General features: G+C 48.9%; 1 long non-coding RNA gene and 1 pseudogene across 2 annotated transcripts; one reads left to right on the plus strand and one right to left on the minus strand.

Annotated features, from left to right (window-relative positions):
• Nucleotides 1-325: 325 nt before the first annotated feature.
• On the minus strand, nucleotides 326-2,692 carry LOC119112725 (uncharacterized). Of its 2 annotated transcripts, XR_005095769.1 has the most exons (4): nucleotides 2,472-2,692; nucleotides 1,933-2,208; nucleotides 1,120-1,294; nucleotides 326-387 (listed from the first exon to the last, which is right to left on the minus strand). It is a non-coding gene; the product is annotated as an uncharacterized LOC119112725 (long non-coding RNA). The 2 variants fall into 2 exon arrangements; XR_005095768.1 differs by lacking the exon at nucleotides 2,472-2,692 and having other exon boundaries at nucleotides 1,933-2,413.
• A 665-nt stretch (nucleotides 2,693-3,357) lies between these two features.
• Nucleotides 3,358-8,993, plus strand: LOC119112413 (ADP-ribosylation factor-like protein 6; annotated as a pseudogene).
• Nucleotides 8,994-12,939: the final 3,946 nt, after the last annotated feature.

A 12,939-nucleotide genomic window follows, 5' to 3' on the forward strand; every position in this document is an offset into this window, starting at 1 on the left:
GTGTCCTCGGGATATACAAGCGGTTTAAAAGTACGTCCAAACAGCAGCAGCACAACAGCTTGTGCCACAGATCCGCAGAGACTAGCGAGGCACGACGAGCCCGTCTCCTGGGGCCAACCATGCCCCCCGGGACCCAGCGGCGGCGCGCGACCTACCGCTCCGGCCGGAAGACGACGCAGCTGAGGAAGCGGTCCAGCCGGCCCGCCGGCGCGCCGGGCCGTGCACGGCCGCTTCCAGGGCGTCAGCCGCACGCACGGAACCGCCAGCGCGTACAGATCCGAGTCGTCGGTGAGCACGGCGCAGCCGAGCCGGGCGCGCGAGCGCGGCGGCGGGGCCATCGGCCTCGCGGGGGCACTGCACCAGTGCCACGCCCAGGCCACGCACTGCCTGCCAAGTGGGGCGGGCCTAGGCACCGACTGTCATACTGATGGCTGTCACTGTGCCTCAGGGTTGCGACTCAGGGATGTGCTCACGTGCGCTTCAGAGGACAGGGACATGGCAGGACATGGACATGGCTGGACATTTTGTGTAATGTGGTCACACAGCAGGATGTAAATGGTTGCCCCAGCCAGCAGAACACATTCATGATCATGGAAGCATTGACAAAACCTATGTGGTGGCCATGTTGGGTGATAAATGGAATTTTGCTACATGCTGGCCTTTTACACTGATTTTATTATGCAGCTTCAAGTGTGTGTCTATGCACAAAATCCATACAAAGTGTACAACACATTTGGACATGTGCTTGGGAGCAGAGGGGGGGGGGGGGGGGGGGCATGCCAGAGCCACAGAGGTACATCAGTAAAGCATCCTATTTACTATCCAGTGTCTCAATACCTGCCAGCAGAGGGTCAAACAGTAACACCAGCAGCCACCTGATGTAGCTAACATCTAAGAATCAACTGAACATGTTGCAAATTTCATGCTGCTGATGGTACAAAGCTTTATCCAACTAGCAGCTGTATGCACAATTGAGCCCAATGTGAGCTACTGGGCTAAGCACAGTACTAGTCAAAACAATGAAATGTATGCACAAGTAGGTGACAATCATCACAATACTACTCCTAGCTGCAGGGCTGGTTGGCAAGAACAGAGACATCATCAGCATGTTACTCCTACCTCAATAAATACTGTCCTGGCCAATGGAGGGAACACATGTTCTTGATGATGCTTGGATGCTGAAGCACGCACAGATGTGCAGACCTTTTCTTTAAGGCGACTGACTTGCTTTGGAAGTTTTGCATCATTTCTATCCCTTCCACCATCCAGAAGGACCACTGGGATGATATTGCAACTGCGACATAGAATAAATAACATAAACATTTGTATCCCACATGTCTTCCATACAAGCTTAAGCTCATCTCTGGTATCTTTGACCTGCATGCAACAATGCAGCATTTCAATGATCAGGACTGTGACCAGAAGTGACAAAACAGTTTTAATCCTATGACATGTACCACTCCATAGACAAATTATTCTGCTGAATAACAAATTCTTGATCTCATATGCCCCTAATATGCCTCTCATTGGCATGAGTGAAGATGTACTCATCATGCCCCTGCTGAATCTCCTGTAGCATAACCTTAAAAGTTTTTGTATGTACTATCTTGATATTTAAAGCACCACAAAAACAAACCAATTTTGTGGTTCTCTCTTGCACCTTCCCAATGACATACTGGCCCACCTTAAGAGCTGAACAACACAGAGTTAAAATATTTACTGAGACATCAAAACCTTCTTCCCATTAATGGTATTATTTTTGGTCAACAGCCATTTATCTATCAGCCATGGGTAATGATAGACATCAATATGCCACTGCATGGATCTAATCAGCACTGATACCCCACACAGCAAATGAATATGAAAGACCACATTTGAGTATGAGGTTCAAAAACTTGTTTTAGGAAGGTACTTCACTCCAAAACCATATACCTTTTCAAGTCTGAGAAGAAAAGCTCCACTTGATTGGCATACTGAAGATAGTCTGTACCTGAGCCCACACAGGTGCCCCTATTTGTAAAAAGGTGGTGAGCAACATTATTTCCATCAATAACCAAAAAGCAGCTCGCTACATGCTCTTGTTGAAAGAATACTTTAGCCCTTTGTTCAATAAATGAGGACAGACCAAGGATGCCCATGAGCACAGCTTAGCTCACTGAAAAAGTATCACACCAGTAACATGTCTTCTCAGCCGAAGATTACTTCAACCTGCTGAAAGAAAATTATTGCAGACAGTGCAATTCCATCCCATGGTAAGTTGACTGATTAAAGGTGTATAGCTGTCAATCACTATAATATCATGCAAAGGTAATGCACAATATCATAGTGAACATAAGACTGCCTATCAGCAACCTTGACTGTCACCATGTATGACTTGCTTGGTTCGATGACCAAACCCATCTACAGGTATCATAAGCTTTCTGATGAACCAGTCTTGCACTGAATAAAGCAAATCACACCATGTTTCTAACCTTACATCTCACATATTGGTGCCAAACAATCTCAGAGCATAGGCAAAATCGTAGTGTTGTAAAGCGTCGCTAAACGCGGTATGCAGCGTGTACTTCATGACACTAATTCCCCTTGAGAGAAACCAGCACGTCTTCACGAGAAGACCAGATACGAGCACTGCATGCAGCACGCGATTTTCTTCGCGCCTTGCCATTAACGCATTCCGCGCGCCGCGACCGGTCCAAACAATACACATCTCACCGAAGTGGTTGGACGATCCACGTGGTTGGGCGGCGCCAAGGCCCTACAATAACAGCAGCGCCAATAACCCAATTTAGCAGAAGACGGTCAGATAGGTGTCTAGTATATAAATATAGGTGTAACACTGGAGGCTGCACCTGGCGATGCTTGACGCAAGCGTTTTTATTGTGAATGCATTACCGGTTTAAGCTGGCATTGTGCTATCCAGGAAAACGCAAAGAAAATAAACGTTGAAGCACATTGAAACAAAACCTCTCTTGCATTAAGAACATTCGCAGCGATAAAGTTCTTAACCCTGGAGCGGAATGACCCAATGACTCTGCTCTTCCATCGCAGGCGCTGCAGCCACCAATCTATTTTCCTTTCTAAGGAAAAATAGAAATAAAGTAACATATGTAAATATAATATATTTAAATAACGTGAAAAAACACAATACAAAAGGTTCTCCAGCATCAACAAGATTCTAATGTCTTCAGTCCAGCATCCGGTGGGCCATGCGAGCTAGCAGGAAAGCGAAGCATGCCCTATGGCAATAATGCTGCCAACTAACCTTGGTAGGGAGATGTGGTATTTTGAAGGAGCTTGTAATGTGGGCTCGATGTTGGGCATCCGGAGGCGAGCGTCTGCGATCCAGTTCCCGCCATTGCCTGACATTCCGAGGAAGGAGTTCGTTTCGCAGAGCAGTGGTATTAGCAAATTTGCCGTCACAGGTGGAAGAGCCGAAAACAGAGATCAGTGCGTCTGGTGAGGTGAGTCTAACGAAACTCTAAGTTTCGTAATCGCAGCCACTTTTGTCGATCGCGAATGTGGCTGCTTTGAAATATCGATTTGACCCTCATGGCGTGCATTATGCACTATGACTTTACCGTTATACTCAGTTCTGGATTCAAGGAAGATGTCAGGGGACCTACGTTGGAGACGCGTGCATCGCTGCTTGTAGTGCATCGCAAGGTTACATGGACTAGTAGAATGCTTGACTGGGATATTATCTTTATTAATTTTTTCTCACGTATTCAAGTCACATATACGTACATGTGGGCCTTTGGTGAGAATTCATCTTTTCTTTCTTGACTATGTCTGGTGTGCACCAAAAAATTCAGTGTATGTCTGTATGTCCATTATAAATCAGAGGGTGTAAAGTTGGTGCATTGATAGCAACCAACTTAGTGCAGAGTGATGATGATTCAGGGAGTGCGATGTTATCAGTGCAATGCCAAAAAATGTACTCAAAGCAATTGATTCATGATAAATAATAATTTTGAAATTGAGCCCTGTTTGGCTTTGCCTGGTTTTGGGGCATGTGGGGATGAGGTTTAGCAGATAGCACAATGATGTCAGTGCACCAATCTTGTGTAGAAGTATCGGTCATAGTATACATTGGTACCTTATGTTAAAAAATAGCATTGTGCATCAATCATTGTTTAAAGGGAGAACATATTGTAAATGATTGTAAAACAGGTTGTCTAGACTCTTCCTTGGAACCTAAATAACTATGATTGTGTCTCTCCATGAAACATAGTGTTAATGCAGTTTTCTGAATAAAGGCAAACCTTGCCAGTCCCTCCTGCCATCTAAGTAAGCCACCATCAACTATGACCCTAAGTATCCAAAACATGAAATATTTTTTTTGGTTATCATATTGTTCCAATATTATATATGCTTGACCTTACTTTGACCAGCAAGTTTGCTTATTGTAGTTTTCATGGTAAAGTTAAGATGGAGAAATCACCAGAATTTAAGGCTTGGTAGCCAAGTGCTGCTATAAGGAGCAGGAGCAAGGTATTGCAGCATTCAGACAAGTGGATATATTGCCCAGGTGGTTGGTGGTCTCATTCAGGCACTCATTTACATGATGATTTATTAGTGTGGTCTAGGGCTACTACCTGGTACTCATGGAAATTCATATATCAGAGCAACACATCCTTAAAAGACCCAGAGTAGCTTTCTCGTGATGATAATTGGACCTCAAGTGCAAGCCAACAGCAGAGGTTATTTTGTGCCCAGAGCAGCCATTCAGTGTAACATGATTCATTGGGATGTAACTCCCTCCCTATCCTCCTTCCATTTTGATTCATCATGGACAAATACAGATTATGCATGGTTCCATCACAAGCTGACAGTGATGCTTGTCTACAGACATCACATTGCTTGTCTGGAAAGGGTGTAGTGGTATGTGGGAAGGAATGTGTTTGGGGCTGTATGCATGTAGAGCTACTGGCCAGCCCTGTTATAAGGCACTAGTTGTGACTGGCAAGCCAGGTTACATGACAACAATTTTTATCAGTGGTGCCAGATAGGACAGGAGACTGCTGCATCCTGCAGTGTGGCTTCACAGCTTCTGTCTGCCTTCTACATGGTGATGGGGCAGTAGGCAGACCAGTTACTGTTGGGGTAATGTTTAATGGCAGTACTGGAATGGACAGTGAATCTTGTGGGTGCTGGTGATAAGTCACCAAGTTATTTGAGCAGTGCAGAATCAGCTACTGGGTAAATACTGAGACTATGGGTTCTGATAGACAGGCTCCTGATCTGAAGGTGTGGGCCAACTCAGTGGTTCTATAGCCAGTGGTGCTTTTTTTGTTGCATGTCCAGGCTCTAGCTGGCTGGACTGCATGGTGAGCATGAGTAACTTCACTACCAGCCTGGCCTTTGCTGCATTGGTGATGTTGGATTCCTATTCATCTGGCAAATCCAACAAATCCTTTCCAATTGAAGGGGTGACCATTGTAGGAGTCCACTTGGTCCACGTATCTGTAGCATGAGATCACGTGGTTGGGGGCATGGCTGCATGCATCTTTGATGCAATTGTATTTTCTGGCTGTCATGTTAGCCCTGACATGATAACCAGAGCTATATTTGGGATGAAGTAGCTGCCTGGCTGACTGGGTAGCACTCCGCTTCCTTCTCTACCACTTGATGTATGCATATTAGCAGGATGAGGCTCTGAGGGTTTTTAATGACTGTCCCTGCTTGAGCTTCATGATTGAGACACATGGCTTCTGGTTGCAAGGCTGCAAGGGGGATCAGATGATGACCCATCATAATTACTTTGTTAATGATGGCCAGCAGGGGGGAAAATTGACACTTTTCAATATGCTTCACTGATTATCCGCAGTCAAACATCCCCTTCTGCACTGCGGTGGGGAGCAGCCACATGCTGACGTCGGTCGCAGTTTCCACGCGCACTCTTGATGGTCACCCTCGCGCGGCGTGTGTTCGTGCGGATGATGACGGGCATCGGCTTGGTCTGCTCGCTGTCGTGAGGCTGGCATCACACCCGTGACGCTAGTGCTGGGGACTGGATGGCGGGCATGAAGTCTTTGACCTCCCCCGCAGCCCAGGCAGCCCTCCGTGACATACAGGCACCCCGTGATGTTCGTCTTGCTCCGCCCAATGGGGCGCGGTGAGAGCGCTCCATTGAGGAGAGAGACCAGCGGCATGTGCTCCACGACGATGTGAATTGAGGAGTCCTTAGCGATATGTAATGGTTAGGACGGACCACAAGCTCCAGGGCGCCTGTATCTTTTTCGGTTCGGAAGTAGTTGCGCTCGGTTTGGCTGGCAGTCCGCCTGTGGAACGCTACAGTCCACCAAGTCCCACTGGCCCCATTCTGCTGCATAATGATGCGTCTCAAAACGTCTGGCGTGCTGCCATCTACTCAGACTTCGGTGGAGTAGTCCGGGCTGAAGGAAGCCAGTACATGGGAGCTATGAGTTCTTTGATCCGTTCCAAGGCGTCGTGATGGCGTTGCATCCAGTAAAACTGGACCTGCATTCTTTGCCCATCGCGTACCAAGTGCTTCCAGTGTAGGCCTGATGCTTCTGGTGTGGTTCTTTGCCTTGTCGGCTTGTTGATTACGTTTACAACGCCACAGTGCGTACGATCACAACACTCACTTCACGTAAGTGTTGAGGCTGGCTTTCTTCGAATCGGACTCGGGGGTGCACACTGGATTTCGGGACCAGTCGGTGGGACAGACAAGGGGTGTGATGAATCCCATCCCCCCTCGGCTCGTGAAGCGCCGCGTCTGCATTGGCTCGGAGCGGTAGGGATGTGCGTCCGTGAGGCTGCGCGATCGTGGGAGAGAGGACTTCCGGGTCGATGTGTATTTTGCGACACTTTTGCTTGTGTTGTATCTGAAGCACCTCCAGGTGTGGGGCGACGATGGTCTGGTACAAGTCGTCTGGGCCGTGCTGTATTGCTTACGGAGCTTAGCATGTGCGATGTCTCAATGGGTGTCCACCATCCGCATCTGCTCAAACGGTAGCGCGGTGAGGCCATCGTCGTCGGGGTGTTGACTTTGTTGCGGTTGTTCTGTGCCTGAGCTCTTGGCTCGCCGCCATGTGCAGTGTTGTGAGTGGTGGTGGGCCTGAAATGATCACCAATGTCACCAAAGATCACCAATGACATCGCCACCAAATGCGCTCAGGCTTTCGTCCGTGGGTATCCACTTATGCAATTCTGTGTTGATCTGATCTAATCCGTAACGACATGCAATCCAGCATTGTGCCAAGGCATTGCCAGGTGATGTATGTTTCATCACGCGCGATGTGCCGGCAGGCAGCAGGTGCGCGTCATGGGGCTGTTCAATGTGCTGGCCACAGCGCTGGGCTGCGGAAGCGGGAGGTGAACGTGATTGTGGTCGGGCTGGACAACAGCGGCAAGACCACCATCCTGAACCACTTCAAGCCAGACCTTGAGCGGCCCGCGGACATCGTGCCCACGGTGGGCTTCAACGTCGAGAAATTTAAAGGTGAGTTGCAGGTCGCAGACAGGCTGGTTCTAGGTGGGAATGTGGGAGTATGTGTTCGCCATGGCCTAGTGACACAGGCCCGGGCGTCATTTTGTGCGGGTGAAAAACTGTTGGACCGCGCAAAATGTTACATGTAGCTCTTAAATTGTGATGTTGCTTGAATGTCGAGCATATTTGACTTGTCTTACTTGCTCGCTCACTTACTCACAATTTTTCACTCAGTCCATGCTAATCCGCTAGCACCTGCCGAAAGCAACTGGGCAGAAGGCACCTGCCGTATCAAACGGATGACATTATGTTCTGTGGGTTAAGAACACCCTCAGGTTTTTAGTATCGGAATGTGAAATGGGGATCATCAATAGGAAGACAATGAGAACGGCATATAGCCGTATCACTGCCATTGTCATCAATCATCAGTCATCAAAGCCCAAATCATCATTATCATCATTGAAGCACTTTGCTGTTAGCATCTGCAACCTCAAAGGTGTATTCGCCGCGCACCAAGAAAATTGCAGTCTGCATGACGTAACAAAATATTTGCGGAACGTATTTGCTGCGTTTTCTTTTCACATGCCGTAATGTTCATGACAGTAATTGCGCGTGCAAACATTTGCATTTTGTGTGTGCACGTGATAGAATCACGCACGTATATGGTATCTCGTGGATATAAAGTGTCACGTGTGTACAGAGTACCACGCACGCGATAGTATCACGTGGTATTATGCATGTGCCCACAAATTTTGCAGTTTGGTGCATGTTACATACATTTGTTTACACTTCGTTGCTCGTCGGCGTGTAGCCTGATCTGTGTGACGGCACGCCCCCCCCCCCCCCCACACCTTTGATCTAACTTCGATCAAGCAACGGGAAACAAGATTATACGTACCGCACCCGGATTACTGGATCACCGGAGCGCTGCGAATACACCGAAAGTTGTTGGGCACACAGAGGCGGCCCTTCCTCTGATCTGAGTCTTTGCCGCCCCCAGCACAGAACCTGTCTTTCACGTGCGTTCGACATGTCAGGCCAAGGCCGATACCGCAATCGTGGGGAGCACTACTACCGCGACTGTGACGCCATCATCTACGTGGTGGACAGCGCGACAAGCTGCGCATGGTGGTAGCCAAGGACGAGCTTGACGCACTGCTGCAGCACCCCGACATCGGCGACCGCCGCATCCCGCTACTCTTCTTCGCCAACAAGATGGACCTGAAGGAAGCCATGTCCTCCGTCAAGGTCACCATGATGCTCGGCTTGGAGAAGATGGAAAACAAGCAGTTCCACATCTGCGCCAGTAACGCCATCACGGGCGACGGCCTCAGCGAAGGCATCGAGTGGCTGACGCAGCAGCTGAAGAACTCCAAGGACAAGTGACGTGGAGGCAGCGTCGGGCACTTGTGCCGGCAGGGGACTGGGACCGAGCTCCCTGCGCGGCAGACTGCTGTGTGCGCTGCCGGCCAATGTTCTCGAGGCTCGGCTCGCTTGATCTCGTCTGACGTGACCGGTAGATGGTGCCGATGATAGCGTTTTGTTCACACGCGCAAAGTTTCTCAAACGTGCCGCTTCTGGCGCACGCACCTCGCTGTCTGTCGTAGGCGCGGCGGCCAGTGGTAACCCATCCGTCCAAAGCCCAACATCTAGTCACACATGCCTTGCCCGTAGCGTTAAATTGTACTGCTCGTTTGCACTAGTCCGATGGTCAGTTGGTGGTGTACAGCGATCATCTCTTCTTGGGTGATGGTGCCTCATGTGCGTATCGCAGTGATCTGTTCTGGGGTGATGGTGCGTCGTGTGCGTATCGCAGTGATCTCTTCGGGGGGGCGATGGTGTGTCATGTGCGTGTCGCAGTGATCTCTTCTGGGGCGATGGTGATGGGTGTGGTGTGTGTATCGCCATGATCTCTTCTCGGGTGATGTTTTGCCGCATGATGCCTCAGTGTCCGAACAGTGCGGGCGTTTCAGCTTGGTTACTACCAAGCAATTAATATCGTAAAGCTGTGCCGCACTAAGGTAGTTCAAAGCACACGAGCTCATAGGCCTTTGAGCGCTCTGTTCGTGAGTGCCTGTCATTCGTCCATCCAAATAACTTGGTCGCGCAATCGTGCTGTTTGTAAGGACGCCATGCGTCATGTCATCCTCACATTACGTTTTGCTGTCCAATGTCCTTACAGTCGTTGGATGACTGACGCTACTTTTTGACGTAATTTTGTGTGAATGATAGTCGCGCTGAACGAAGAACATATTCGGTCCTTTGGCTTGGTCAGGTTAGTGTGTGTGTATGTGTATGTGTGTGGCATGGCTGGCAAAGTTTGAGTCAATATATGTATGTCTGATTTCTTGGTCTTTTGTGGGCACCGTGAGATATGTTTCCCATGCAATTACAATCATGGGCAATCCATTAATGGAGAACGTACGTTTAATACTTTTTTGGTCACTTTAAACACTCGCTACCCGTCACGTAGGTGGAGGAACGTTTCAGAAAGTGGGGGTGCCAAATCATCTTTGGAGTCGATTTTTTACATGCGTCTTCATATGATAGTGCTCAGCATTCTGGGAAACTGGAGGTGCCGTAGTAGTGCTAACTGCTAACTGGTAAATGCTAATGTCACTCCTGGTGGATGTTGATGTCAATGGATGCTCGTGCGTGTGAATGTAATATGGACGGTTGGTGAAATTAGGAAAGATACCTTGTATACGAAACCTTCACCACACGGCGACCTCTGTCGAGCGCATACGTGCCTCGGCCTGCCGCGCCTGTATGCGCGCACTCGTGAGCAAAAGCCTCGGTTGTCAGTAAAACTTCAAATATGGAAGCGTTTAACAGCAGACGCAGTTATGACGCAGTGTCATTGGCCAAGGCCTCAGTACCAGATGCCAGACACTGGTGCGTGCGGGCGTGGTGGAAGGCTGGTGGTATCTGCCATGTCTTGGGGTGTTGTCGTTGGCGGATGATTGGGGTAAGCGCTCTGAACAGCCTTTGTTGCTATTTCTCACGAATGCTTGTTATTCTGAGCACTGACGAAACTAGGTACCTGGCTGCGTGTAGTTGGAAAAGGCTGTGCTCCAGTGTGTACGAGGAAACCGCTGACTGTGTGGTAAATGGGCCTACATTGGGAGGAAAACAGATGTTTCTTGATAACAAGACGCGGGAGTGGCAGAAGCGGAGTAAGGACAATGGTGCAGTTGCCTTAATCTCTGTGAAATTTAGGATGGACAGTAGGAGGAGGTCTTTTGAACATGATGTATATCCATGTATCTACTTCACTGAAGGGACTGCAGCTGGTTTCTACTATGCTTACACTGTCCTGTGCAGAATGTTCGGAATTTTAAAAGTGGGGCATTCACCTAAGGCTGAACATGGTAAGCAACTAATGGAATGCAGGGTTCAGTGGATGTAAGATCTGGCCTACATATTTGGTGCATATAACCAACGCAGCTGATATGCCCTTAAACCTCACTAGCTAACTAACTAGGCTGAATAGTTGTGTGTGAATATTATATCTTTATGTTGATGCAATGGGTTGAAAATAACCATTCTGGTCTGGAGAGATTTACATGTCAGGTGATTTAGAGACATTTATCTTTAGGGTTTGATTTACACAGATCCATAGTTTCAAGATGCCAATTTTATATATGGTGACAGATAATGGTGGGTGCCACTGATTCCACTACTTGAGGAAGATCCATATAATAGATGTACAGATACCTTTAACTTATTTTTAATAGTCTTTAAAGTATGAGGCAATTATTGTATCACAGTAATGGAACTGATTTTCTATAACATGAATAAACTGTTAATATTTTCTCCCTGTCTCTACTCTGCATTCAACAATGAGAATAATCAACATGAAGCATATGATCTTAATGTTTTAAATAACTTGTGTGTGACAATGGAAAGAATGACTTGGAAAGTCCCTTTAAACTTCATTAGACAGGTTTCAGGTAGAGTAGACATGGTAAGCACCATGCACAAAGTTTCAAGATGCTATCTCAAATGGCATAGAAATTTAAAAAGAAGTCATTTGCTGCTGCTACATGTCCTTTACCTCACAGCAATAGGATTGGGTCACATGTGAAGTCATTGCTGATACAGTTTTTTCTGCATAGTTGTGCTACCTGGAGCAAAGCTGTTTGCAAACAGTGGCATTGCTTAAGCAATTCCTTCATCCACAATCAGATGGTCACTGAGAGGCATAAGGTAAAGGACTTGCAGCAGAAAGTTAATGCTGTACATGCATGTGCACATATGTACATGTATAAAACATAAAGATCCACTAACAAGATGTGTTAAGTATTCAAGCAATCAATAAGATTCTTAGAATATTTGTGACAATGATCATTGGTACCCTTTTTCATAGATATTATTTTATGATAGTAGTCATCAGTGCTTGTAGTAATTGTGATTACAAAATAGTAATTGCTCTTAATAATGTAAAAAATTGGAATGCAATTGTTCAAAATACTGAATGTGATATGCTCTCATTGTGATGTGCACTTGAGGCTTGGCTTACCCCACAAAAGTATGAGCATGCTGGACTGTTTCAGTTGTGGAATTTATCGCAAGCCTGGGTGGTGCTGGTTCTTTGTCCCATGTGTCTTCATACATAATTTGCTAGTCAGGGGAGCAGATCAAGAGAAAAATAATTTTGGTTTCTGTGCTGCATGCCTTGTGATTAATGGTTGCCACTTTCAGCTATGAGCAGTGGCAATGTGGACCTGGGGGAGTCCAAGTCGCCGCGCTCCTACTACAAGACGTGGCCGGACCCGAAGGGCGGCCGCGCCAGAATGCCGGTGCCAGGTGCGGGCGGGCGCCGAGTCGAGCGGCGCCGGCGACGCAGGCCACGTGTACCAGCACCGATGTCAGACGTGCGACGTGGCCGACCTGCATGCACCCGTGCCGCACGCCAGGCCGGCATCGCTCCAAGCTGGGCCTGAGCGGGCCGCCGCCGCCGCCGGACGAGGCGGCCCTGCTGCTGACCTGCTGCTGCCACCAGTCGCGCTCGGCGCCCTCGGCCAGCGTGCTCTGTCTGGACACGCTCAGCATCGGCTACGACCGGCGCACGCGGCGACTGATGCTGAGCCCGGAGCCGGCGGCGGCGCGGCAGCCGCCGGCCGCCGAGCAGAAGCCGGGCCTGGAGGAGGAGCGGGACAGCGGTGTGGGTGAGAGTCCGTCCAGCACGCTGCAGCAGGGCGCGCTGGCGGCCGCGGCCGCTGCGCCGCGCCGACGGCTCGCTCAGCAGCACCTCCAGTCTGAGCACCGACCACGGCCTGCTGCCGGAGTGGCCGGCCGACACCGGCGCCGGCGCCGAGCCGGGCCGCGCCGCCGCCGCCAAGAAGCGCGGCATCTCCGGTCTCTTCTCCCGGTGAGCGGTTGGCCTCGGCCACTGCGCTCCTCGTGGAGACTGACGCAGCACTGGCTGTAACTGGCCCCGTGTTTGACCTAGGGTCAACCAATTTCTTAGTGCAACCCTTCCT

The sequence above is a fragment of the Pollicipes pollicipes genome, unplaced genomic scaffold (genome assembly GCF_011947565.3).
Source record: "Pollicipes pollicipes isolate AB1234 unplaced genomic scaffold, Ppol_2.1 Scaffold_7261;HRSCAF=8764_pilon_pilon_pilon, whole genome shotgun sequence".
NCBI lineage: Eukaryota > Metazoa > Arthropoda > Thecostraca > Pollicipedomorpha > Pollicipedidae > Pollicipes > Pollicipes pollicipes.